General features: G+C 36.7%; 1 protein-coding gene across 3 annotated transcripts in view; it reads right to left on the bottom strand.

Annotated features, from left to right (window-relative positions):
* The window catches only part of SYT1 (synaptotagmin 1), a 333,762-nt gene that overhangs the window by 231,512 nt on the left and 78,031 nt on the right, over positions 1-24,219 (bottom strand). For 2 of the 3 annotated variants that reach the window (XM_054271868.1, XM_054271852.1), the window contains exon 2: positions 23,042-23,132. The exons of the other annotated variant lie outside the window; for it this stretch is intronic. The gene's annotated coding sequence lies outside the window, so the exon portion shown is untranslated. The remainder of the gene's footprint in view (positions 1-23,041; positions 23,133-24,219) is intronic. 3 annotated transcript variants of the gene reach the window in all.

Genomic DNA, 24,219 nt, shown 5'->3' with positions numbered 1-24,219 from the left:
GATAGGCAATCTGTCTCAAGTACTATTTTCTTACACTATCTGACATAGATATAACACAAGAAAAACACACTAATTTTGGCAAGTTGTTGTCTCATCATCTTGAAATTAACCCACCCTCAGGATGGTAGTAAAAGTTAAACAAACAAATGCTCAAATCCCTACAATTCCAGCATGCAAGAGAGGCTGGACCACTTCCTCCATCTTCCATGCAGACCTGACCAACCTGTTGTTCACTTGGTCGGTATTGGTTGTGGTACCTTTTATCCTAACCACAATAGTTTCCTTCTTAACTTTTGGCTACACTCCTTGATATCTCAAATTGAACAAAATGTCTAATCCATTTGTTGCTAATGATTTTACAGACATAAAGAAGTACGTTTTAGATTATTTTAGAGAATCTTTTTCTCTCTCTTCAAAATGTTAAAATTGTAAGAAGACACTCACCTTCACTAGCATTTAACTCCGAAACTAAAAATGATCATGTGTTGCCAAAATTTAAATTTTAAAATGTCCCAGAGCAATTAATCTTGGTCTTTCAAATAAAAAAATGTTATCTTCTGAAATAAAAAACAATTTGGGCTTTTCTTGAAAAATCTTTATCTTTTACTTTCTCAAGCCAATCATAATTAAATTCAGGTTTTTTTTTAAAAAATAAAACAAAATTACAGAGAATATTCCAATATCCTCAATTGCCCTGATTGGTCCTTTACCTCTAAATTATCCCTATCCATGAGATATTACTTTTTTTGAGAACTATTGATAGTTCTTTGTCATTGAAATTCACATTAGTACCAAAAAAGTATCTGATGTATTTATAGGAAAGAACACAAGTTATAAAAGACAAATAAATAATACTGGTATAACACTTACTTTGAGTCTTCTTATTTATGCTAGATGTTCTTATATAAGATGTATCTAATAGCTTCTTACACTTAAATTTGAATCATCAAGAAAATGAGAGGATCTGTCAATCCTTTCTTTATGTATGGACAAACTCTAGCAGCCAAATTTAAAGAACTCTATAAAACTTCACTGCCATTAAATACCTTTCATCACTCAAATGCTACCACTTTGTGGTTGTCTTGGTGATTTGTGGAAGAGATGAAAATAATTTTCATTTTGTTTATTGTAAAATTAAAGATAGAAGCAGAGATTCCAAATGTGAAAGAAACTAACGGTATGCAAAGGAAGGGAATGAGAGTATCAAAATACATGAAAACACATTTCAACCTTAGCAAGATCAGATTTGGAAAATCAGGTTTTTTAAGGAAAAAGGTTAGGCTGGTTCTGCTACCCAGCAATTTCTCATTCCCTTTTAAGTAAAAAAAGACATTCTGTAATGAAAACTAAATATCCATACACTTGGAAACACTTCAAGTAACTAATTTTGATATTGAATGAGGTCTTTTGGTGAGTTGTGCAAAACGATACTGGGGAAAAAAACAATCTTTAATGATTTAAAAAAATACTGCATTGACAGACAGAACATTTATTAGGAAAATTATGTATTAAATATAAAATGGCTTCTTTGTGCCATTCATTCAGCATGCCATTTCCTATACCACAAAAGTACATTTGTAATACTGACACTGATACCATGAGAATATTTTTAAATGGAAATTTTATAAAACTTACTGTGGCTTGAAAGCAGGCATAATTTCAGACAATCTAGCCTGCTTTCACTGTCTATAGCTACCTACTGTATCAGCCTGAGGAGTGCCTTTCACTTTAATTTTTTTAATCTTTAACCTGAAAAGTTATTGAAAGATGAACTGTCTTTTTTGGTTTGGGTTTGTATATTCCCCTTGTTCAAGCAAGGCTGGTCAATAATGGTGAATCTTAGTCTGTTATAGCAAGAATATATTGAATCAGATAATAACCATCCTCCTCACTGCTATTAATTGCTCAATCTTCCATTTAGTTTGGCTCCTTAGCCTTGCACATCATACTTTTTTTTGTCATGTATCATGACAAAAAAAAAAAAAGGAAAGATTTATGCTCTCTTTTAGCTATCAATTTCCTTAATTTTCAAGAAATAGAACTTTGTAAACATTGACATAGAAAAAATATTATTTTGTTTTTATTTAGTTAATTTAGTGGATTTTTTGAAAGCTGTTTCTATTTTGATTTTATTATTTGAAAATGAATGTTTTTTAAATAGATGTATTTATAGCACTGACAACACTGCTCAAGGACTGAAAAGACATCTTATACTCTCCAAAAAGCAAATTTGCCTGCTAGTTCTCTGCTAGGTAAGTTTTAACAGAAGATTTATGTTTTGAAGGTCAGGATGAAGCTGATGAATTTCATGAAATATGAGACTCCTTTTAAAACAATACACACCTATTTTCAGCTCAATGAACATATATTTTTCAATTCCTCCTCCTCCTCCATTCTTCTTCTGACCTATAACCTCCAAATTCCATTTCCTATTTCTGTTCAGTCTGAATGCCCTTGGGTGAAAAGCTGGAACCAAATCAATTTCTTTCACTATGAATCTGTTCTGTCCTCCTTCAGCTCAGTTCCTGTCCTGGCTAAGAAACCATAATTTTCTGGGCCTAATGAATATCACACCTTCTACTTTTATTTGGTCTTCTCTTCATCTCCATCTCTTCTCCTGACATGTGATATAGCAACTTCTTCAAACAGGTCAACAGCTTTTATGCTTCCCTTTGGGTCTTTTCTATCTCCTTCCAATCTTTACTTTTCTTCTTCTATTTGCCTTCCTCCTCCTGGTCCTAAGTCAGTTCTTAAACTCTTTTCCTTTATCTATTCCATAATACTTTGTGTCTAACTTTCATCCCCTGACAATGCTAAAAAATGCAGTTCTTTTTGACTCTTCTGTCCAGTTCCAAACTCCTCCTCCAATTATTTCCTTCAGCTTAATTCTCCTTGCTCCTTGACCTCCTGTTCTCTTCTGGTTTTCTGACTAACTGTCTTCAAACACTAAGCAAGAATGACGCAATTTTTGTATTCCCAGTACCTTTTTCCCATGACTATACTACTGAATATACATCTTGGCTGCTGCACTGTAAAAGTGTGGATGCTTCTCAGTTCATACATGAGAGATTTCTTGTCAGTGTCATCAACCTTCAAAACCAGAAGTGTTTGCAATTCATACTTATTATTATCCCTGCAAGTGCTTCAGTTATTCATGCAGTAAGCACAAGTGATGACAAGTGATTTTGAATTTCTCAGGTTCAGTAGAAATAGTTTTAAAATGGCTGATTTCAGAATATTAAGCACTTTTCTGCAACAGAAAGAGAAATGCTGGTTTATATTTGAACATGGAAAAGAACATAGAAACACTAGACCTTTTGAAAATCCTTTTTAAAAAAGTGCCTATATATTAATACATGGTTGTTTTTTGGAGTGTTTTTGGTTGGTTGGTTGGTTGGTTGGGGTTGTTTTTTAAATCAAATAGATTTTGGCATGGAAAACAAGTTTTCATCACCCTAATGGCACAGCTACCTGAAAGTATGAAATTTCTTTAGCAGACATGGCACTTTGAGACTGAAGTTGGTAGCTCCATGTAACTACTACCTATCTTGGAAACAAATACTATAAACAACCTGCAATTTTGCATGACTAGAGCACGCCAACAGGCTGTAGGGGATACTACAAGGGGATGTGAGAGGCAGAACTAACAGGGTGGTGCATTTTTCAGTCTGAGAACATAGTTTCCTAGTTAGAGTTGATGTTCTCATTATTCTGATCCTGTGTAATAATGACAACACAAACATTTCTATCTTTTCCATGACACACAGTATGTAGTAGGAAACCAAGTCAAACCCAACAAGATAAGTACCTGTTTTTTGCTGGACCTTCAAAATGAGAAGTGAATAACCCAAAGCAGGCTGCATATTAACCAGTTTTTCACTGAAAGCCATGGTGGGATCATAATATCATGTCTTAAAATCAAGCACAGCTCATATTCATGGGTCTCAAGCCATCCTGAAGTATCACTCAATTTTCTTTGCTTGAGTTCAATAGCACTCGCATTTATATTCATTCATACTTTCCCTCTAGGAGACTTATAGTATTCTTTCTCAAAAATTTGCTTAAGAAAAGGACACGGTGTGATTCTTGGGGTATCCTGTGCAGGGCCAGGAGTTGGACTCCAGGTAAGAATGCATATCTCGTAACACATAATCTCCAAGTTTGTTAATGCTGTGTTCCAAAAAAATGAAAGCAAACTTTTTCTTGGAATTTTGGCATTTTTTAGTGAAGTTACAGTTCAGTCCTGGACAGTATTTTGCTGTTATTTTTATACTTAGTGTACAAAAGGAAAGCTTGAATTATGATGCCAAACATAGAAATTTTAACGTTTTTTTCAGGCCAGAATTCCAGCTCACTGCCATGAAAGATGGAACAGAACAAGGCAAAAACAAGAATAGTTTTCCTAACTGGAAGTCTAAATCTCTTTTTAAGAACTGCTGACCGCATTCCATCTCAGTATTACTTAATCCCTTTCAACTTGCTCTCTGTAGAGACAAGCAGTGAGAACAGGTATCATAGTTTGTTTCTGTACTGACTTCATGTAACTGTTTCTTATTGTGCTGGCAATCAAAGAACAGGTCTTTTATCTTGCCACTTTTTTATTTCTACTACTATCTACACTTCATAATTTGGGTTGCTCCTATTGTTACAAAGCAGCACTACAGCAGAAATAAAGAATCTCTTGCTATTAAAGGAAGAATTATTGGAAGGAATTGTCCCAGCAGTTTTAAGTATGAAAAATGTCTACATCTCCCAAAAATGAGATCTTTTTTCACACACTGGGTCCCATGCTTGGACATTAGCTGCTGTGGAAATTCTGTCAACTGGAAACACCAAGAAGGTTCTCTGGCACACAAATCTGTCAGAATGTCTTCCTTTAGCAGCGCAATGCTACCCACTGGCATAAAGCAAATGAGTCACATCCTAGCCTTGTCCCTGGTTAAATTGATTTAGGTAGATTAAAATTACATGTTTGAAAATAACCAGAGCTTGTAAATAGGTGAATTAAAAAGCTGTTAATTTATTTTGATAGAGAAGGACTTTGGAAATGTGCTTCATTTACATTCCAGGGTACAAACATTAATATTATCAAGGTCAATGAAGAAGAGAGTTGACCTTCGAAGTAATTTGTTTTAGTTTTCAACTGTCAGATTCCATATGAGCTATGAATGTAGTATTTACTCTCTTGCCATGTAAATTGACATGGGATTTGTTTCCCAAAATGACGTTTTGCAGCATCTCAGAGTGCAAGTGTCACTACAAAGTGAAGTGTGGAATTCTAAAGCAATTTTAAGGTTATTGGTAGAAAACACTATTTTATCTATGCCAGTGTAGAAAAGTTGCCAGTAAAATGAGCTACAGAAAGAGAAAAAATATTTATACAAATAAAGAGAGCCAATCTGTCTGTATTCTTTATAGCATTCTGCGTCTACAGCAATGCAAGGAGAAAGTTGCTTAAGGAAAGGTATTTTGTTTGAGGTAGGCTTGGAGACAGCACTACAGTGTTCTGTAAGTATTCAGCAGGTTGTTTATGCAGACGTAGGGCTTCTGTCAGACACTGTTAACATGCTTTGATTTACAATGTTTATGCTGATAAACTGTTACTGCAGGCTCCAGTAAGTCTTCTACCTATCCATCTAATGAACAACTGGACTTATATTAGCTACTCATTCGATTTAAGTTATTTATCAGTTACCTTAAGGAGACTAGATTTTGCAGATCAGTAAAAATAATAGGAAGCTCTTAGACTAATATGTAGATTACTCAGTCAATATGCAAAATCGCTTACAGACTCACATTAAACAAATTAAAGGTTAAACAAATTTTCAGCAATGGCTTTGTCATTGCTACAAAGTCAAGCAGCTGAAAGTTTAGAAATATTGTACCCCTAGTTAATCCCCTAGAAAAGTTTTGCCCTCTAGTTAATCCATCTGTCACACTAAATTATTAATATGGTATCAGAATTTCACACCCACAATCAAGAAAATGAATGTTTTGGAGAATGAGTTTGCATGGTAAAAGCAGTTCATAAAAAGCCATTATCTTTTTTTTAAAGCTGGAAGATATATATGTATCACAAGCAGAGTTTTAGGTTTGAGCTGTTCAAAAGCTGCAGTGGATCTTTTCCTATACATCTGAACTGCTACTTGAGCTGTAGTTGACACAGCTGAGAGATAAAAGCTGGTATTCCACCTGTGATGAATGTGGGTGGAATTGTGTCCACCTGAATGAGGAGCAGAAAAGAAAAGCACAATTTTACTGAAGTCATGGAGTGGACACTAAGCAGAAAGAAACCATGGAGAATTCACTGGACTAAACTGTTTCAGCAGCTCCTGGGCAGTCTCAGTGTATCCCTGCGCAGCTCTTCTGTTGAATGCTTCACATCACAAAAGCCTACCACAAAAGCTCTTAGAAAGAAGTCTAACACCATGGAAATTTCTGGCAAAATCAAAAGAAAAAGAATTGAAATTGAAGAATGGAAATTTCATTAAGTTTGAGCTCCAGAAGATCCCATTTTTGCTATGGATACCCAAAATAGTTTATTAAAAATTTTGAATATATATTGTGAAATTCTAAGAAAACAAAAATTCAGAATTTTGCTTCCAAGATGTCTACAAGTTTTGCATCAAATCTTATTTTTAAGGTAAACTTTAAGGTATTATTCTAACAAATTCCAAAAATGGGATGAATCAAAATACTTGAATGAAACTGAATGAGGCTCAAAGAAAACCACAACGAAAACTAATAGTTTTTAATACTCGGGCTTTCACTTGAACCACAGCATTCTGCCTGTGCCAAGTCTTTGTTTTTGGGTCTACACCAGATAAAAACTGTGTCTTTGACACTAAATCGGATTCTATATAGAACTGACATTCATTGGAGTCTTGAAACTGCTTGCATTTATTATGACACGACTGCAACCACAGTGCAGACAAATTTTGGCTCGGAATACTGAATGGGTTTGGTGAATATCCACTTCTTTCATGAGAAGGAAGGAGCAAAAAGGTAGTTTTAATAGAATGTATTTCAGTCAAACTTGAGGAACATTTCAAAAGACCAATGAAAAAGTTCTTCTCTAGGGCCTTAATATTAGCCTATGAAAAAAAGTACAACATATTAAAATGCAAGAGAAGAAGTGAAAGATATTTGGGGAGCAGGAAGAAATAACTTAGCTCAGGAATTTAGCAGTTAATGGAAACATGACACTAAATTGTAGAGGAGAGAGAAAAGTAAAAATGTAGACATGCATTACAAAGGGGAAGGAAATATTTTGAAAGCTATAAGGGAAAGGCTACATGGGAACTTTTTTATATTTTATATTTCTGAGAAAGGAGAGACATTCAGTAGGGGTTTTTTTAATAAAGTTTTTTTAGTACTCTTTACTCTTCTATTCTTTTTTTTAGTTAAAAAAAAAGAGCCAACAAGTTCAGCATCTTCTAAAACTCATTCATTTTAGAAATGTCTTTTTCTACAAATAATGTATGAGTAGTCCTAGGCCCACAATCCTGTCACTGCTATTGTTGGCTGACATTTGAAGTGATTCTGATTTTGAAAAATGTACTTTACTTTAAAATTAAGCCTAATATGTCACAAATTACAGTAAATGGAATTGCCATTTTGCACAGCATTATGATTATAGACACCACAAGAAATAGCTGAAGATTACATCTGTTTAACTATGGGCAATGCTATTTAAAGGTCAAATGGATGTTTTGTGGAAAAACATAAGAAGACAAACAAATCTAAAACCCAAAGCCTGCTACCACAATTTCAATCCCAGGTTAAAGTCTACCTCAGTATCAGTCATGTACAGGTTACCAGCACAGGTATTAGCACAGAGCTTGACATTGTTGTCCGTCAATTTGTGCAGTAACAAGAATGCCTGAAGAGCAGCAAACATGTTGAAGAAAGAAGTTTACATTTCCTGATTTTATTAATGTGTTTTAAAGAAAATATCCTAAGTATTAATAAATGGGAAAATAAGATATTAAAATGGCTGCTATTCCTCCTGTTCAAATTAGCTTCCCATGAACCTCATTACTACTAGCCAATAAAACTCCTTCCTTAGCATAGCCTTGGGTTTAAAACACTCAAATGAAATGGAACATTTTTATCTTTCATATTAATACATTAAAAAATGTATAAAATAGATACAATAAAATTTGTGAATACAGTCTGTAAATCTGAATAATATAAAGAAAATACTGCCATAGGAAGGTGTTCAGAAGATAGCAGCCTGAAATTTAAGACAGGAAGTGTTTACACTTTGTGAAAGTACACCAAGGCTAGCACAGACCTGTGTTTCATGTTTCAAGTGACACAGCAAACAGCAGCACTGGTGATCTGCACAGATTCATGTGCTATCTGAATAGGCTACTATGGTCTAAGGTGAATAAACACAGGGATTATTTATATATCAAGAAAAATAATGGTTCCATTAAACAAAATCTTTGTGTCAGAGGCTATATGTAACTCCTACGGGTTTTAATCTTTGCAATACCTGTATGTATGATTTTAAAGGCTTAGTCTCTGAGCTTCAGCTTTCCCTAATGCAAACCAGATAAAAATGACTTAGCCATTTATCTTCCCAATGGGTAAAAATGTGACAAAGGCCAGCTTCTAATACACAAGACTCAAGAGAAGATCAAATTTAATGGATGAAACTTGCTTATTCTGCAAGAGAGATACGTGTAGCAGTATTCATTAAACAAAAATTACAACCAAAACTGTGATGAACTCACAACCAAAATTTCTGTAGGTTATGGGCCAGTATCTTTTCAAAAATTACATATGCCTGTTACAAGAAAATGTCTTTTGACATACTGAACTGTTAAACATTTGACACACATACCACTTTTCTTCATGCTCAAAACATTTCTTTCTCTGAAGACAAACTTTTCCAAAAGGCATATTCATTCAGCAGTTGTAATGAATTCAGGTGTTAAAATTTTCAGTAACATCATGATGTTTAATCTCATGTTGTTAACACAATCTAGTTACATGGTTTTAGTTAATTTTAGTTAGTTTTTTCCAGTCAGCTGGCAGAATGTTGCATCCATTTGTAGAAATGGATAACTTTGACATGCAGTGTGTTTTGGTACTTGAGATAGTCAGATAACACTACTTTTGGAACAAAGAAAAGAGAAATCTGGTAATTAAATTTAAAAATAAGATGGCTGACTGTGTGTTTCTAAAGTAAAGACTAAACGACTCCAAAATGCAAGCTGTAGACACATCTTAGATACTTAAAATGTCACTAGCAGTTCAGGACACTAGAGTCAAGGATATTTAAATTCTTTAGCAGGGAGACCTGGAAAGCTTATCTGGAGATTAAAAGGTTATTTTTTGATGAAAGGCTTCAAGACTTCTGAATCTGTTCAGTATTTGAAAGAAGAATAAAATGATCATAGGAGGTACCAGTGAACCTGAAATAGTGCTGCACAGATTATAAATGCAGCAGAATTAAAATAGGAAGATAGACAGGGAAGTAATACACTGGAGGAAAAAAAGATGACACTTCTCTGTGTTGCATTAAGAAGCAATGGAACACATAAAGGCAGTGAAAAGACTGTTAAGGGGATTCACAGCTGCTTCAATCCTCTGTGCCACTATTTGGCAGCTGTTAAGTGTCTTCATCAGTCCAAAGGCACCTCGATGGAGTTGGTTTTACCACACCATGCCTATTTGCAACATGTTTGGTATCTCAGGCTTTCAACTGAAAGAAAATCAATAGGCCTACTACTTCTCTCCTTTGCCTTCTCTTTAATTTCTTTCTGTACTTACTGAAGCATCTTCCTCTTGCTTTACTACTTCTTGATAATCGCACTACCATACTTACACTGTCTCCATCCACTCCTTTTATTTCATTCAGTTCATCAACAACCTGTGACTCTGCCACACTGAGATTACTGCTCCATATACATTCTAAAGGAGCTTCACTTCCATTTGCCATCTTACTGTTCATACCACAGTGCCATCTTCATCCCGTATCTTTCAGAAGCATTTTTAAACAGAATTTTACAGACTCTTTATAAAATACATGTTTTCTTCTTTCCTTACCAGTGTTTTCTACTAGACTGATCAATTCTTATCCAAGTCTTAAATCTTGCCATCCTAACATCTCCACAGCCTTCCACATTACTCCTTTTCTATCTATTTCATATTCTGTGGGCCTGTAGTTTAGTTTTCACTCATACAGTTTTTGTCTTAGAGTTTCTTTTCCCTATTGTACCAGACTCTCCTGACTTTTAATATTATCTCTGGTGAACATTATGCATGGATTCAGCTGTAATTTGTGAGTCAATGGCTCATCTCTTTTACACAACCAGTCAGCTCCCTTTTATGCATGTTTAACTTCCTTTCCAATTTCATTACTCTAAGTGGCCTGATAGTAGCTCAAACTTAGTATAGCTAGCCCAGAAAAACTTTGACTTCTCTAAATCCTTACCCATATCTATTCTTCAGTGCTCAGCTTTATTAATAGAAAAAAAATCTGCAGTAGCTCAGGATATGTTTAAACTCTTGCCCTTCACTTAAATTCTCCCTTCTTCACAAAATCAAACAGAGAACTTTATCCCTTCAAAGTGAAAAATACTATCCAGCCGTAACTTCTTTCTTTCTTGGTAATCATAATCTTCTTGCCTTCTCCTCAACTCTTGCTCACTTCTTGTCTCTCCTGATTTACTCCTCAGATCATTTTTCTTCATTATACATTGAACAGTCTTACCAAAATCATAATTTCTGTTCCTGTGCTCATTTGTAACTTTTTTCAAGTTGCTCCCAAACATCTTTATTAGTCCCAACATAACCATATTAATATATTAACACATTTTTTTAAAATAATCACGTTTCAGGAAACCAGAGACACATTAGCTAAATTAATTTTTCCATCTCAATGTCATATAGTAATGAAACAAATCAGGTAATAGACTTCTAAGATGTTTGGCTGCAAAACCCTAATCCAGAGACTGGTTTAAAGTGTATACCCTGTGAATAGAACTACAAAGTATCTGTAAAGCTGACACAATTGGAGCCCAGTCTACAGAAAACCTGAATATGAAATTTCATTTGTAAGTTAATGATGCTCCAACATAAGCAACCTTCTAACACCAGTCCAAAGTAATTCATGGATGTTTTTGCATCTGCTTGTTTCATGGGTGTATTTGGTACTGCAAAAATACACAAGAGATAAGGAAGGCTGAGTATGGCTTTGCCAAAAAAAGACAACAGTTTTGTCTCTACAGAGAAAAAGGAATAAAAGTATCTCCCCTCCAAAAAAAAAAAAAAAAAACAAACCCAAAACCAAACCAAACCAAACAAACAAACTAAAAAAAAAAAAACAAAAAAAACCCCTAAACAACCCAAGCCAATTGTACTTTGGTTAAAAAAAGCAAAACAAGAAACCAAAACATAAACAGAAAAATTTTTATAAGGTAAGTTTCACTTAATGAGAGAAAAAATTAAATTGTCATCTTAAGGTTAGTTTTTATTACTTTTTAATATTAAAATACACTCTTGCAGCAATTCACAATAATGTACTTTTCATTAGTATTTACAAGTAAAGCAGACTAGAAATTGGTTGTCAGAAAGCAGTACCAACACGCAGAGGCACGGTCCAGATCCATCTATATCTATAATACATAGAGATATAAAAAGCCTCAGGTAAGAATAATGATCTATTATTTATCTATTATAATAATCTACAGTTTCTTACCCCTCATTCATATCTCATTATGTCAAACACTTTTGGCTCTTTTTCTCTAAATTACTGTGTTAGGTAGGAAAAGATATTATCAAATCAAGACAGGAATGTTCACAGACATAAACAACCATTTGTGTTTAAAAATTCAGAAAGTCTTATCCAGTTCTGCACTCCTGTGATGGCTAGATAGAAAAACTGAAGGGCAGAAAGTATAACCATTCCTGCCCTCCATCCTGCTCTTCAGATAGTTTTTCCTATCCTCAAGGATACAACTGATGTTCCAATCAACAAGCTCCTGAAATGTCAGAGTTCTTAATACCAATGTATTGTGGTAAATCAAAACAGGCTAAAGCAAATGAACATAATACACTCAGGCAAGATACCATTTATCAGGAGGTTCAAGTCAGAAACTCATCCCTCATCAAGTCATCTCACTGCAATCCACTGTTACATCAAAGATTAGCAGAAGTTCAACCAGGAACCGCTAAATTATGTTTAAGATCCATAATTAAAAAAAAAACAAAAACAAAAACCAAACCAGCATGGAAACCATGAAACAACTAAACTGAGAATGTTGAGAAAATAACTTTCAACTTCGATATGTCTGCTTTCAATCTGAAAATAATACATGATATGCTAAATGAAAAGTAAAGATGATGGATTTTTTCTCAAGTTATATAAAGATTTTATACAACAATTAATCAAAAGGGCCAAGTAATGTCTCCATATCTACATCCTTAACACTTTATTATATTAACATCCATTACACCTTATTCCCACAAAACCCCACGTAAGCAGACATAAATATATGAAGCAGTCAATGTTCTACACATTTCATACTTTATGTAAGGGTGCTAATTTGCAACAGTGGAGTTCTGCTGTAATACTGAGAAACCTTCATCATACAAATAAGTTAGTGGCAAAATTCAGTGTAAAGCTGAGACCTATCCACATGCAGCACCCAATACAGTGAAGAGATTGAGGTATTCCAGAATATATAAGATCACTCTTCAAAATGACTGTAAGGTTTTGTGGCTCTTCATCTTTCTAGAGCACGAACACTTGACCAGGAGATTTCTTTTACAATTATAAACCAGTATAAGGAATTTGGTGCATCACCCTTTTTGGGAATGTAAGTAACTTCCTACTGAGAAATTACCTATAGTTTAATGGAAAGTCATTGATCTCTGCCCACCATCTGCTTAGTCCAACTGTTTATTTAACATGTTGGGTGATAGCAACACTTTGTCTCAGAAATTACCCTTGCTGAAGCTAATGAACATCATGTTGTAATTTTAACTAGATTCAGATTTATCTCCAGTCCTGGCCAAGCACTGAGTCCATTAGTTGCTGACAGTGACTAGTGTGGTTGGATAGCATATAAACTCACAAGTCGTTCCACTAAAATCAACATAACCAAACATGCAAAGTTATCTCAACAATTCTCCGGTGGGATACAATCTTTATTTCAAGGTGTCATCCTTTAACAACCTATGAATACAACTCCTGCATTTGATTAAGAAAACTTAGTTTGGATGCTTTAGTGCTACAAAATTGTAGACACATATCCTTCTCTGTAAACCCTAGGATAGATCAGAAGGGCTGACTGTGGTGCTTATGGGAAACACAACCAATTACTGCTAACCTGTATTCAAAAAGGGAAAGGAACTCCCGTATTTCACTGGAAATCGCTCACATACAAGTAAAACATCCTCCCCCCATAAAGAGTTTGCAATCCAAAAAATACACCATCAGATAATTTTGAATTTATCATTCAAAAGAATACCCTTAGACAAGGGTTATGTAGAAGATCCCCCACCAGAGACCTGTACCTCTCAAAATGTGGTATGAAAGGCCAGGAAGGGCGGCTGAGTTCTGCTACCACAACCCGGATGGGAGGAGGTGATCCTCTGAATAGCAGAATGTGGCCTTAACACATGCACACCTCTAGGCTCAAACGTTTTACTTCTTCAAACTTGCCATGGACAAAGTGTTCAAACTGGCTTACAATTTATTAAAACCAGTTTATTCATGGTACCACTGCTACCTTCTGATCTAAAAAAATTATTTTTTTACAAAAGCTGGATTAATAGCATACCCTACATCATTGCTGACAAAACAGCATGAAAAGAGGTTTGCAAATGGTGTCAAATTGGACATTGCTAAATTGGACATACACAATAGTGAGTGAAGTCTTATACAAACATGCAATAGAGTAGGATGAGAAAGTTAATGTAACAAATACTCAACTCAAAGACATTTTTCATGTCCATCCTATTCAAAAACAATATATCTGAAGTAGCTGACTCCCAGACACCAAATTGACTGAATAACTAATAGGTTGGCATTATATATGTGCTGCTCAAGAACAAACACACTTGAGCAGACATAAGCACAAGGCTGTATTATAGACCTAAGCATGAATGTTTCCCACATTTATTATGTAACATTCTCCACATAAAGACATAGGACAGCGACCTGCAAGGTTGGTTGCTTTCATGCCATTTACAAACAATGGTAGAATGGGCATGTTAAAACACTGTTTGCTATAGTATGGTCGGAAACTATCCATCTTTCAGCAGCACATCCAGGGAATATTTTAATCTAGAAACAACTATTTGGCTGCTAGTGAAAAAAGAAGCACCAGAACACACAGCAGTAGAAAGACTGAAAAGATTTTTAAAATCTGTACATTACTCTGCTGCAAACCACTTATCTACAAAATTAGTTTGAACTTACAAGTATGTCCAGCCTACCCTTGTATATGCATTATGTACAGCTCTGCAGCAGTGGAATGAAATTTTGCAGCCAAAACCTTTCACATACAACTAGTTTGTGCTGAAACAATTTGCCAGTCTTATTTAACTGTTATTTGCTGCAGTACAAAGAAATTCTAACTGATACAGGTTAGACTTCCAATGTCACACAAAAAAGCAACAGCTGTCTTTCACAAAATTCACTAAAGCTAGCTTGCCTCTACCCTGCCAAAATTAATCACATATTCTAAGGATGCCCAAGTGCTTCCTTCTGTTTCTTCCTCTGTCCCTGAAAAGTAGAGCTGCATTCTCTACCTTTACGTGTGTAATTTCTCCATAATAATATTTTTTAATGGCATTCAGGATTACAAAATGGAAGGAGATCCCATTTCACTGCAGCCATTTGTTCCTAACACAGAGAGTGAGTTAAGAGTGTGACAGGATGGAAGCTTTCTCTCCTATCTCCACCTGCTCCCTCTAACTTTTTTTGTACTATTCCAATAGACTTTAAATCTTACTTACAAAAGCCAATATACCAGATGTCCTTGATTGTCCCACCTGCTGGCTGTGTTTACACTCTCCAAAACTGATCCACCTATCCATCCTCATGCACACATACATGAAAGAAGCACTGGGCAGTGTGCACAATGTGTTCTCTCTTGGACCTGGTACAGGGTATGTGAAGAGTGATAGCTGTTTGTTTTACAGCTTTTATTTTAGTTCTAGCTGCACAGCCTCACGTGCTTTGCTCAGGAGGTTCCATGTTGACAATCCATAATAGCTGACTTGAAAGCCACCACAGCAGCAGGATCTGGTCTGGGAACTGAAATACGACAGTCTTAGCTACTCAATTTGGGTTTATCTGCCTAGGGATAATATAAAATCCCTCATCAGTCAGTACATATCTTCCTCACCTGTGTTTTGATCATCAGGGGTATGGTTTTCACACAGCTGTTCCCATCTTGCTTTTTCTTTAATACAAGCTTTTAAAGAATCATGGAGCTCAGGAAATCTTGGCTTCTATCTGTGCTTCTCCTGAGAGGCAGGCCACACCATGCACACAGCTCTGTGTCACACAGCATAGCTGAGACTTGTTTACTGCTATCAAAGCTTATTTACAGCCTATCAGAAAGCTAAAAATACTTTTCATTTTCCCACAATATAAAGCAGACTGCCACTGTACTTCTCATCAAATCAGATACCCTGCCAGGGAAACATACAGGCTTCTGCATTGAGTCTTCAGTTAGCAATGAATCTGGCTGCTCAGAACAAGGGTTACAAAGTCAAAGCCTCATTACAGGATCCTTGTGCAAATACAGCAATTTACAATCAAGAAATACATGTCAAAAAATAGTGTCTTGCAAACAAACACTGTACAAACAGACCTCTGCATATACTGAATAATACCATCACATTTTCCTGTTTTTCTATAATATGTCCCAAATACTGCCAATATGTACATCTGTCCATATTATCCACAAGTACAGAGCAAAGTCATGTATATAAATATGTTTACATATAAATATCCACTATTTTCAGTCACTTAAACGGGAAGCTACAAAGCAAGAGTTGTGCCTACAGTTGCATGTATTTATATTCCTAGTTCTTTAATGATGGATTTCTTTTACTGATGAGATGATGTTGCATGTGTTTGTGATTCCATGCTTTTTTCTAAATGACTACTCTTGTCTGTATACAACATGTTATTAAGACTATTTTCCCACTTTTCAGTGACTTCCTACCTTACTCACATCCCTCAGAATTTGGGGAATGGACCCAAGATTCCGATATGTGGAAGAGTTAAGTTATGGTAGCTACGAAGAGAGCAATTACGGTTAATTATTGCTATTACTAATGCTAACTAATAAGTAACAATTTGTTCAGAAACCTAACTCTAAAAGGGAAGAAAGAAACTCATCAATGAACAAGAAAAGTCTATCTCAGTTAATTTTCTGTGTTGGCAATGATTTATTTGGTTTTGTGGGCATGTCTGCCACCCTACAGCTGCTTTCATAGTCTCTGTTTCTCGAGATATCTGAAGAGCTAAGTCTGATAGAAAGATTTGATGGATGTCTGCCTAACTAATGTATGTAGCTATTACTTTGTATTTTTCTTCTTTATTACATTTTCAGAATCAAAAAGAGATAAGCATTAGTACAAGTCTCTGTTATCAATATCAAGAAGACACACAAAAGATGTTTGAACAAAATGAAATTCTACATGTCAGTGGTAGACAAGCTGTTGTTGGAAAGTGCCAGATAATTAAATTTTAGAGAATTACAAATTTTAGACCTCTCACAGTGATGAGATCTGTCAGACACAGATAAGAATTTGTAGTTTTAAAATATACAAGGTTTCATATCGCATCTTCTTTTAATGTGAGAACAAAACAAACCAGCTGTTTGTGCCAACAGCTCCAAGCAGTTTGTCATACAGCAAAGGACAAAGCATCACTCTGGTTGGGTCACCACCATTCTGACACCAACAGGCAGAGTCATAGATAATAAAGTAGCAATCTGTATTCATCCAGTTTACCAAAAAAATAGTGAGAGGACAGCAGAGGATGTATTTATCTCAGGACAGTGCCCTAACCAAGGGTGTAAAGAACAGCAGAACAGGCACTAGAAGGGACACAGCAGGTCTGCATGACTCCAGATGAAGCCCTGGATACCCACCCTGTCCCAGCATGGGCTGAGTCTGTTCTCTGGCACATTTTGCACATGCAGGACACTCTAGAGTTGGATTCACAGTGATACAGAAGGCAAGTCTTTTAAAATATTTTAAGGGAAGGAATGTAACTTTAATATTTTTTCTTTTTAATGCCACATACCAAGGGTTACACACAAAACCTGCTCACTTGCTGTGAGATGAGGTTAGAAAAATGACCCTCAAATCTTCCAGACTATCCTGAGAAAATGACCTTTACTTTCTCTGGCTGCTCAAACTGTTTGAGAGACACTGTGGTGTCTGGGGCACCTCTGTCCTGGTGCTCGCAGCAGAGGCTGAAGGCACTGGGAGGAGAGGCAGGGTCTGCCCAGGGCTGGTCACAGCAAGTTCCAGATGCACCCATCACAGGGCACAGCTGAGCCCACAGCTGAGGTGGGGACAAAACTCCCTGGGAACACCTCTGGGAAATGTACTTAAGACAGTGCAAAATCACTTAGGATGGTGGAAAACCACCAGCAGTGAGAAGAGAGAGGGGAAAGTGTGAGAAACAGCCCTGTTACCAAGGTGAGAGGAGGAGGAGCCCCAGAGGCTGGAGCAGAGACTCCCCTGAAGCCCATAGTGGGGGCCATGATCATGCAAATTCCCCTGCAGCCTCTGGAGGTCCCTGTGTTGGGGAAGAGGATGAGGAGTGAGTGACAGGGATCAGCTGTTATAAACTGGCCACAAACCTCACTTCCCACCAATCTGTGCTGCTCAGTGGGGGCAAGCAAAAGGTTTGGGAATGAAGGAGTGAATTTGAGAAGAACAAGGAGAGAAGGTGTTTTAGGGCTTGTCCTTGTTTCTCACCACACCAATCTATTTTAATCAACAATAAATTAAGTTAATCTCCCTCAAGATGAGCCTGTTTTGTCTGTTAAGGCAAGTGATGTCCCTGCCCTCATCTTGAGACACCTGGAGTGAGACAGGGGCTGGGTGGGAGCCTGGCAGCCAGCTGAGGTCAGCCCACTGCTCTTGGGAATCAAATCTGAGAACTGAATTTTGCAAATTCAGGAGTCCAATTATGCAAAAGTGACCAAAGTTCATTACTTATTACAATAACACTGTCAGCACACTTGCTGACAGTGAGGTGAGCAACACTTGCTACACAGAAAGTATATGCTGTTCCACCACCTGATGCCCACAGTCGCCTTCTGTGAAGGCTCAAAGTTCTGGAGTGGTTTCAAAAGCTGCTTAAACTGATTTAAGGCTTTGCTACTGCCAAAAGAAAAGAGATCCTGCCCTACTTTTCACATGCACATCACTGCATTATTTTCTTTTGAGGCAGCAATAAGGCTTATCTGGCTGAAAACTACTGTTCATTTTTAGTGCTGGAACAAAAAGGGAGCAAAAGATCACCACTTCCAGCAAACACACTATCATGAAACTATACCCTTGGAGGGCTTCAGGCTCATGGTTTCAATGTACCTCAGAAAATGACTATGCTTATGAGACTTGGATCACAGCCATTCCCCCAGCTTCACACTGGGGTTTCTTAAAATGTCCATCCTGATTCATTCAGATGTAAAGATAGGAAGAAATTTCCTGCTGGGTTTTTTTTGAGGCAATTTGTCACAACTTTTTTTTAACATTGCTTGACCAAACCTGTGACAGGACCAGAGGACTTTCTGACTTTCTAAATTTACGGTCTACTAATCTGGTATCCTCTCTGTGACAAATGACAAGGTCAATCATTTAAAAAATGTGCATGAGCTCCTGCAGTAGTTATCTGTAACATAATTCAGTCCATGAAAGAATACCCGACCCACTTAGCCATTCATTTTGCCCTATACCTGGGGTCTTCTTCTTCGCCCTAAAATCTTAAAATAATATACTCACAGAAACATAGAATATGCTGAGTTGGAAGGGATCCAGCTCAAGTTGGAAGGGTCCAACTCCTGGCCCCAAGAATCCCACTATGTGCTTAAAAAACATTGTCCAAATGCTTCTTGAACTCTGTCAGGCTTGGTGCTGTGACCACTTCCCCTGGGGAGCCTGTCCCAGTGCCCAACCACCCTCTGGGTGAAAAGCTTTTTTCAGATATCCAACCTAAACCTCCCCTGACACAACTTCAGGCATTTGCCTGGGTCCTATCACTGGTCATGGGAGTGAAGAAGAGATGGGTACCTGCTGCTCCTCTTCCCCTCATGAGTATATTGAAAACCACACTGAGGTCTCACATCAGTCTCCTCTACTCCAGGCTGAACAAACCAAGTGACCTCATACAGCTTCTCCTCTGGACCCTTTTCCATCTTTGTTGCCCTCCTTTGGACACTCTCTAATAGCTTCATGTCTTTTTGATATTGTGGCACCCAGAACTGCCCCCAGCACTCGAGGTGAGGCTGCCCCAGGGCAGAGCAGAGCAGGACAGTTCCCATCCTTGCCCGGCTGAGATGCTGGGCCTGATGTGCCTCAGGACAGGGTTGGCCCTCCTGGCTGTCAGGGCACTGGTGGCTCATGTTCAACTTGCCCTTGACCAGGATCCTTAAAATCCCTTTCCACGGTACTGCTCTGCAGCATCTCATTCCCCAGTCTGTCCTTACATCCAGGGTTGCCCCATCCCAGAATCCAGCACTTGCTCTTGTTAAACTTCGTGTGGCTGGAGATTGGTTAAGGTCTCTCTGTAGGGCCTCTCTGCCCTCAAGGGAGTTGACAGCTCCTCCCACATTTATGTTGTCAGTAAACTTATTTAGTATTCCTTTGTGTCTAAGTAATTAACTCCCCTGTCAATTCAAAACAGTTCTGAATTTTCCCAGCTTCTTGGCTTCATCCTATAGCAATCTAATGGAGCTTTTATCCAACCAGTTAAAAGCCACAATTCTCTTCCCAGATATGGTGTGCACTTGTAGGTGCATACTTTCCCCATAAAACTATTATTTTTCCATGAAGTTTTAGTTTCTTTTATTGCCTGCCAAAAGGAAAGAAAAGGCACATTCCCCTCGCCACACAAACATATGCAGGAGAATGAGTGTCTGGTTTCTGACCATTACTGATGCTGAGACTGACTGGGACAAACAGCAAGGGCTCCGAGTCCCACCTCTGGCTCAGTGAGCCAACTGTTTGTTCTCATGTTGTTTAACAGCTTACGTGTAATTGCTGCTGGTTTAGACTGTAACACAGTAAGTGCAGCACTATGGGGAGAAAGAGGCCTTTTTCTGCACCAGCAGCTTTATTCTCTTTCTTTCAGGAAGAGTAAAATCTGAATTTGACTGTACTACTTTGTGAAATTTTGTTTTCCCCAAAGAAGTCTTGGTTGCATCTGATTCAATCTGAATCATCCAAACTCATAAATCTCATTACAGCTTATGTTGCCAGTATAAAATAGTTGAATTTACTTTCAGCTAAGGAGGTTAATAAAGAGCTTAATTTCAACACATTGATTAAAGTAATTCTTGTATTTATTGTTCTCCCTATTTTTAATGGATGCAAACACCATAGATCTGTGTAACATTCCATTTTCACTGCTTAATGGTTTACCTTCAAGATGGCAATGATTAAAGGAGGCAAGATGTAGCCATCTACAGCCTAGGGACTTTAACTTACCAGTGAAAGGTTGAGTCTCAAAAGAGAAATTAAATGAAGAGTTAGTTCAGAAAAAAAGCAGGTAAAAAACATAGTAATAGGAAATTTCTTAAATGTTTTTATTTTTAGAAAGAGGTTTACAGTCTATCAACCTTTGTTTGCCCATAATTTTAGTGCTCATTGCAACAATACCTTAGTCCTTATTTCTTGCACAGTCCCAGGATTCCAGGGCTCCTTGTTTTTCACAAATAGGCTAGAAAATAAACACCTCCAGTGCAGGAAAATGGGAAAGAACTCATGAGAATTTCGCTATCAACTAGCATGGTATCTTGAATTTAAATGGGTCAGACCATTGAGACTGGTTGGACTGGGGCCTCCTGATTCTGGATCTGTACTATTTACAGTCCCTCCCTGTGCTCTGTGGATATTCCCTTAGCTGGCCTGAGCACCATTCTGCCTTTTTAGAATGTTCAAAGCAACTACACTGGAAGTAATAGTTCCTGTCAGAGGCGAACCGCTTTCATCCCTGTTACTATCAAGCAATAAATACCTCCAAAGCAAAAAATACCAAAATCTACACACCATAAATATCATAAATATTTCTAAATGAAAAGTAGTATTAAAGAGAAAGTGCATCTAAAACAACTAAAGGAGTATTTTTGCCACTATAATGGTGTTTTTAAGTAGGAAGACTCCTTGTAACACTTAAAAATTTCCAATTTTTTTGTATTTCACTAATCACTTCCTAACACTCAGAAAGTCTCAGAAGGCATTTCCTACTAACTCTGCTTATTACAGTAACCCCTTTAACCCATTTTGTAGTATATTATATAGACATCAGCATGCTAGGGGACCTACCAAACAAATTCTCTGACTCAGGTGACAAATTAAGAGGCACTTCCAGTTCAGATTTGTGCATCAGATCCTCAGGTTTTGCTGCAATCTTAGGTTATCGGTATAGATTTTTAAAAAAATTCTCCTAGATTTATTCATATTCCAGTTTTGGTTTCATTTGCTTTCCCACTTCATATTTACCTTACAGACAACTTTATTCTATTTCACATTCCTGAGAACCTCATTGTAGCCCACAGGTCCATGTGGATCATCTCTTTAGTAGCAGTACTCCTCAGAGCACAAGACAGTCAAATGCGCATGCAAGTCCTTGAAGCTATTGTTCAAATGGAAATTCAAATTTCAAATCCCAAAACATTTGCTTTCATTTAAATTAGTCTGAGTTATAACATTGGTGACTTACTCCCAGACACATTCATAAGACAGTATTTCATATTCTCAGAAGAAGCTGCCTGGAACTGAGATATGCAAGATAGTGAACAGAGATGGAAATTAATTTTATCACTGCGATGAACACACTACTACTTCAATCAAAATTTATTTTCAAGTTTTGGTGGAACAGGAACAGATTCAGGGGAATTAGAAGATTAAATATTTTTGATAGAATCATAGAACATGCTGAATTGGAAGGGACCCATCAGGATCATTAAGTCTAACTCCTGTCTTTTAAAAATGAAGAGTCTCTTTACCAATGTAAGTACCTTGCAGGAAATAAAGACTTCTTTATTACATATATTTATATCTGGATGCTATTATGCTGTTAATACAATTGTGACATGAATTTAATTTTTGGCTCCCAAAATCAGAAAAGGGTCTAGACTACAAGCCTGATGATGATGATACTATAATCACACCTCCTAATTTCACTGTGCTGTCTACATCACTGATACTGAATTTTATGAAATGACTACAGAAGCAATGGGACTGCCTGGTGGAGACTGAGGTGTACAAGCATTAACTCAAATGGAACTCATCAGCTAAACAGGCACAGCAGACATTCTATCTGCAACCTGGAAAATCACAGTACCGTTCCATATGCAGCTACATTGCATAAGATACTCACAGGCAAAAATAAAAGGACACACACTGCTGAATGTACTAATCAAAGACAAATCCTACTCAGAAGTGATCTGTTTAGTGGTGCACAATGGCAGATGCCACAGCATATTTTTTTGTGATGCAAGGCTGCTCAAGATCATCTATGGATAATGAACCATGACAGCTTGGGATTTGATAAAACATAAACTGATGGTGAAAGAAGGCAAAGAATACAACTACTATCTCAACAAGAAATGCAAATCAACTGGATTTTTAAAATCTTTTATGTCAGAATGAAGTATCGCGTATTACCACGAAATTACGCGTTCATTAATCTAACAAACTGTGCTTCAGAAAAAGTGATTTCTTTAATTTCTTTACTATCTCCATTTTAATTCTTGGAAAGTGCCATGGATTAAAGCATTTAATAGGTTATAGAAGGTAACAGAATCTTGTTTGTTTAAAATACCTTATATGAGTGGCATCAATGCAGGGTTCACAGGGAAATCTTGAATGAAGGGTCTTCTACTTCACAGTTCAGAAAATTATTCCTTTTCTCCCTTTAAAAGAAAGACATCCAATGTAAACAATTACCAGTACCTGCAGTGCTGTATTTTCCATCTTTGCCCATCAACAACTGCTGCTTAAAAACTCTTTTAAATGTACTTGGTTTGTTCACTGCTTTCAGCTGATTGCCCGTAGCTGATTATCATGAGATTTAATCAGACTGTTAAGAGACACAGAACAAAAATACATGAACAAAATTTCTTCATCATGGACTGATTTGGACTGTTTTCTTTCTGATTTGGACAGTGTGCTCCAATATTATATATTTCTGTAGATTTCATCAGTAAGCCAAGCAAAGCACACATCATGTCTTTCTACTGCTATAACCCAAAAGATTGCTTAACTTAGCAGGCTCAGTGAATTCACATGACACTGGAAAGACATGGATTTACACCTGAACATTTTTTAACTTCTATACACAAAAAGACAATTTCAGAACAGTTTGGATTAAGGGGCAAAAGTGATATCAGTCAATTCAATCTTAGACTCAAAACTATTTCTTTCCTAGAACTATTCTGATTATACTATATAGTTTTTTTTTCCCTTCTCTGCTCTTCTATTTGCCTTCTATAAAGTCTCATATTCTTGTAAATTAAAGGAATTCACATGACTTTTCCCCCACATCTATAACCAGAAGCTCCAGTTAAGTCTGAATGCTCACTGTGCTGGAAGTTGTTTGAACAAGACTGTTAGACATCTTTTAAGATTTTTATAAATCAAATCCCTTAGACAGTAAAGAACAGGAGTAAAGCTATATCAATATATTTGTTCTACAGATGAAAGCTAAGGTACACAAATATTAAACAATATGCTGAAAGTCACATGAGTATGGTTCAAGGATCCTTCTCAGTCTTAAATGCCTTGAATCCTTATCTAGTACCTGAATCACACCCCATAAAGCCTGTGCCCAGCCCCCATATCTCATATGTAGCACTTCTGAATATTCTCCTTAGGAGGAAGTACTATCAGTATTTAATTTTGTCAGACTTGACAATATTTAAAAATATAAAATTACAAATAAAGATTTTTTTAACAACAAAAACATTTAATTAAATAAAAATAATTAAAATATTCTAAAAT

This window comes from Melozone crissalis, unplaced genomic scaffold, assembly GCF_028551555.1.
Source record: "Melozone crissalis strain CALT ecotype California unplaced genomic scaffold, PUWL_Pcris_2 ptg000004l_1, whole genome shotgun sequence".
NCBI lineage: Eukaryota > Metazoa > Chordata > Aves > Passeriformes > Passerellidae > Melozone > Melozone crissalis.
Note: the sequence above shows the minus strand (reverse complement) of the source record. Positions and strands in the feature narration are given on the sequence as shown.